Genomic DNA, 5012 nt, shown 5'->3' with positions numbered 1-5012 from the left:
AGGAACAGAAACAGGACAAACACTGACCTTCCTATAAGAAGTAATCTATGGAAACACTGGTTCACACTTTGGTAGAGAAATCAGTTTCTCTGAAAGGTTTCTGTAAATGAACATCGTGTGGAGAATGAATGAAGTGAGGTGACTCAGCAGTCCCACACGATAAATGAAACTTCTGTTTATGAACAAGACGGATATATAAATGACAGTTATGTAAAAGCACATATTAAGTATTGTTGCTCACCTTTGTTTCTGATAACGTCACTTTTTAATAATCGTATCCGTCAGCTCTCATGGGTGAAGTTTGGCTTTGAGGGTCGGGGAGCAGAAAAAGCTTTTAAGGACCTTTGATTTCCATCCAGTTCTGCTTTAAAGTGTTAAGGATGAAGCAACAGTGCTCCTCTGAAATCTGTCTACACCCGACTGATAAACAACAGCAAACAGTGCAAAACTTATGAATAAATTAGTAACAAAAACACAGTGTAGAAGGTAAGTAGAGGCTCTACACACCATCATCAGGCCCAATGCTACGAAACTTCAAAGTCTCTAGCTGACCTGCATCCTGAGGTTTGTCATGCAGGATTAAAGGAGCCAGACTTTGTTCACACAGCTAGGATTGTATTTTACACTGACCCTGGGTCAGTACGAGGATGATAAACTCTATAAATGCTGTCCATTTAAATGGTCTTACCTGTAAACACTCCACCAGAATCCAGTGAGAGTGGATTCTGGAGTCTTCCCATCCTCCTGTTAGTGATCCTCCACCTGGATGGATGAGAACAACCTTGTGAACAAACTAGCAGGTGTAGCAGGTCCTACTGGCCCACATCTATGAACTGGTTACTGCTAATAACGCCCACTGAATGGACTGATGACATCTGAAGCTGGTGTTTCGAGTCTGTCTGTGCTGTCGTCAAGAGACAAGGTAAGAAAATATAACATTTGAAGATAATTCCAGAAAGAAACACTGAAATATGCTATTATTACTGCTATTAACATGGTTGTTTTTAGGGGTGCTCTGATAAAATCTGGGGATTCTTGAACATTAAAAAGGGTCTGAACTGGCCTGTGGTCCTGATTAATATCTTTACACTCTCTGTGTCAGGGCTGGACTGCTAATCTAGCATACGGGCCTTTTGGGCCGATGGACCGGCCACATGTTTGCTCCATGTTTCTATCTAATGGAAGGCCCAACACGTCCGTCCCATCTACCAGGTTTCATTTGTATTATCGTTCTTCTGGGTTCAGAGCAGCACAAGAAGGGCCCTGGACTCACTGGAGCTTTTTCATTTATGATCCTTTTTGAATCTTTCTGACAAACAGTGAAAATGTGTTTCTTTAATCTCCGTCTATATTTTCATCATAAAAACTCCACAGGACTCTGAGCCCTTATGATCCCTGCACAAACTCATCTCTAACCCTCTGCTGATCTTTGCTCCATGGATTTAACTCTTCACTGAACTGGACGTCCACAGTGTTCAAATCCCTGCAAGCAGGATGAAGTCCAGCCAGCCGATCACAGGACAGGAAGTGATCAGCTGACACAGTGATTTGAAGCTGTCAGGGTGAGGCTGCTTCATGCAGGTGTGAAACTATGAGGAAGCTGAACGCCTCCTCTTTCCTCAGCAGTGATCTGTGGCAGTCTGCCATCATGTTTGGCTGCTCACACTGAATGTGACTCACTGAAAGCTGAACCATGTTTTTGATGATCACACTTTAATTTAACAGCTGAACAATGAACTTTTAGAAAGAGTCAAATCTGACAGACAAACGTTTTTTCTTCATGTTGTTAAAGTTAAAGTTGTTTCAAAGGCGATAGAGCGTCTGTGACTGTGGCCCCCAGACTCTGGACTCCTTTGAGCCGGAGATCTGTGGACTCAGTGGTTTCATTCAACAAGCAGCTAAAATCTTTTTAAACTTGCTTTTGGTTCATTTCTGTTTTTCTGTTTTAGCTTTTCTGTGAAGCACTTTGTGATGTTTGTCTTGAAAGGTGCTATACAAATAAAACTTTACTTAAGTAAAACACAGAGTTTAGATTGATTTAAAAACGTCTGTAATCCAGATGATTCCAAACAAAGTGTCAAATAAGAGCAACATTTCATTGAAGCTGTGGCTTCATTTATCACAGTGTCACAAAGAGTTTCCTGTTTCCAGCCTGTCAGCTCTCACAGTGTTATATTGCACATGTGCTGTGAGTAATAATCTCAATAATAATAATAGAAATGAATAAATAAAGAGATAAACAGCACCAACAGGAGCCTGCAGAGAGTTTCTGCTCTTGCAAAGACAAACATGTTTGTTCCAACAGAACATTCAGATCATAATTCAGATGTGAAAAGCTGTCAGACAGGACAGCTTATATAAACACAGTGTTTAGTTTGTGAGAGCAGGTAAAGGCAAAGAACCAGGAATGAACTGTGGGGACCTGATTGGACGCTTTGGATTTCCTGATCTCACAACCACGAGTGCTGCTGCTGCGCCCTGCTGGGGCCAGTTTCCCCCCAACTGTCCCCTTGAACCACCTGGAGGTGTGAGCGCTTAATGTTAGGCGTTAGTTATTAATGTTACTGATGTTCTTTTGTGTTTTGGGAACTAATTACTAAAGTGGGCTTAACTTTATCATTGACCTGCTGGCGTTCGGTTTATTTCCACATAGTCTAGTTTGATGCACGTTCATGTCACAAGCTTCAAAACGTTTGTCACACTGGGAGTGACCTATGACCCTAAAGCTAAATGCACCTTTCACTGAACATGAGCTCACTGCACAACAATGACTGCAGATCTACACACACACACACACACACACACACACACACACACACACACACACACACACACACACACACACACACACACACACACACAGGCTGTGTGTTGAGGTGAATAACAGACTTTTAATTTGCTTCTTAGGAATAAAAATGCTTCCCAAATATTTCATATGAATAAAAATGTAGAAACATCTGGAGCACAGATGTGTAAAGATGCTGTGATATTCAATCAGAGTCAAAATGAGGAAAGAGGAACAGACGGTTTCCAGATCAGCACACATGACCCTGCAGCAGAGTTCACTATAGTGCACGGTGGCTGTAGATGGACTGGAGTAAGAGCACATCTGAGATGGAAACAAGGAGCACAGGCTGTATGTAGGAGATGGATGAAGCCTCCAGTCACTCACACAGTCCCATCTTAAAGCCTCCAGCCTGGTGTTTAGAAACTGGCGAGAGGGAAGCGAGGGGACGCTGACGCAGCAGTAACGTGTGGCTACAGCATGAACATTGTTGTGTTGGAGACCAGAAACCCATCCATCTCTCACCAGAGTGGGCTTGTTTATTTAGAGGTGCAGTTACTGCAACGCTAAGGAAACACTGCCTCCGTCTTTCACACAAAGCCTGGAGTTCCCTGCGTGAGAGCAGGCATGGATAGACCTGACTGTTGGGAACATATCCACCGACTTCTGAGCGTTGAAGTGTTGACCGGTCTGCAGGCTCAGGCAGCAGCTGACTGTTAGCCTGATGCTGCAGAGGAAGCTGTCAGCAGCTCCCACAGAGCCTGACTGACTGTGAGAGGACAGAGGGACTTCAAATCCAGCATGGCTTCAGCCTGTGAGGAACTATTCGCCGTGGTTATTTGTAGTACGATGAATCGTGTCTGCAGATCAAAGCGTGACTGTGAGATAATCACAGGCAGTGGCTGAGATACAGTATGGTGGCATTAAGTGCAGATTCCTTCAGAGCGCCATGCTTAAGCTGGACAATGTCAAATTCAATTTTTCCAGAAGGAATTCAGGAGAAATTTCTGTCCTTTAAAAAGATTGAATTTGCTGCAGCAGTTGAAATGACAAGTTCACAGCACTGGAGCGCAGTGTGACACAACAGTCTGCCTCACACCAAGGATGACCCTCATTGGGCCGTACAGCTCATGTGACAGTAACAAAGATTATTATGGCCGTCTTCTCCCAGAACCACACAGTCTGCTGTGACTCCTCCCCGTTCAGTCTGACCTCGCCTGGTTTCTGCTCCTTCTCCTGTGAGAGACAGAAAAGAAAAGCATCTCCCTCCATGGCCTCCATTAGATCCACAGTGTAGTTCAGGATATGTTGTTGGGACGTCCTGACCCAGAGACTATTCTCACCATTATTATGTGTCTGTGTGAGCATTGCTGCAAACCCTCTGCACTCGACGTCATCCTGCAACATTTCAAATCCAGGCAGTAACGCTGGACGAAGCTTTAAAGCCTCAAACACGGAGCACCAACTCGTCTATGAGCACATTTGCATTGTGTAGAAATACAGTAATGAAATAGCTTCATTTAAATCTTTGATAAACAATTGAATCATTTTTCAATCCTAACAACAAAACTGCTCCATCACTTTTATTCACACTGAGATCAAATGAAAAGAAGACCGGCCTGACTGCTTTGGGAATATTTCTAAATGCCTCCATCTGCTCCTCTGTGCTGTGTTCAAAAACAAGCAGCCAGCTGGGAAATCCCGCTCACGCCCCAGCCCTCGCTCAGAAATACAAGCTGCAGCTGCAGAAGTGTGAGCAGCACATGGACAGCTTCACAGAAAGAAGATTCAAAGTGAAAATATTTGACTTTTCTTTTTTTCATTGGTTGAGCAGTTGACAGCTGCTGCTTTAACCTTGTGTCATCCTTTAAAAAACTTACGTTGATCACCCTGGGGACCAAAAAAGGTCCCGCCCCAAAAAGTGCAATAAAAATGTTATATACTAATATTTTTTACCACTTTAAATGAGTCAGTCTTTTAAGACTACTTCTGCCTGAAATATTCACATAAAGTTTTAATTATATTTTCGTTGTTTTAACCCTTTAAATCCCAGTTTTATTACATGAACGCCCTGTTTTTTTAGCCCCAAAAAACAAAAAAACTAAATATTTTCCAAAAAAAACATTTGAAGTAATATTTGATTGTTATTATAATTAGGCCTTTAGATGGACTAAAGATTGGCACCAAGAGTCATTTCGATCGCCTTTTATTTTTTTTCCAGGAGCGC

The sequence above is a fragment of the Rhamphochromis sp. 'chilingali' genome, assembly GCF_963969265.1.
Source record: "Rhamphochromis sp. 'chilingali' genome assembly, chromosome: 1".
Lineage (NCBI taxonomy): Eukaryota > Metazoa > Chordata > Actinopteri > Cichliformes > Cichlidae > Rhamphochromis > Rhamphochromis sp. 'chilingali'.
Note: the sequence above shows the minus strand (reverse complement) of the source record.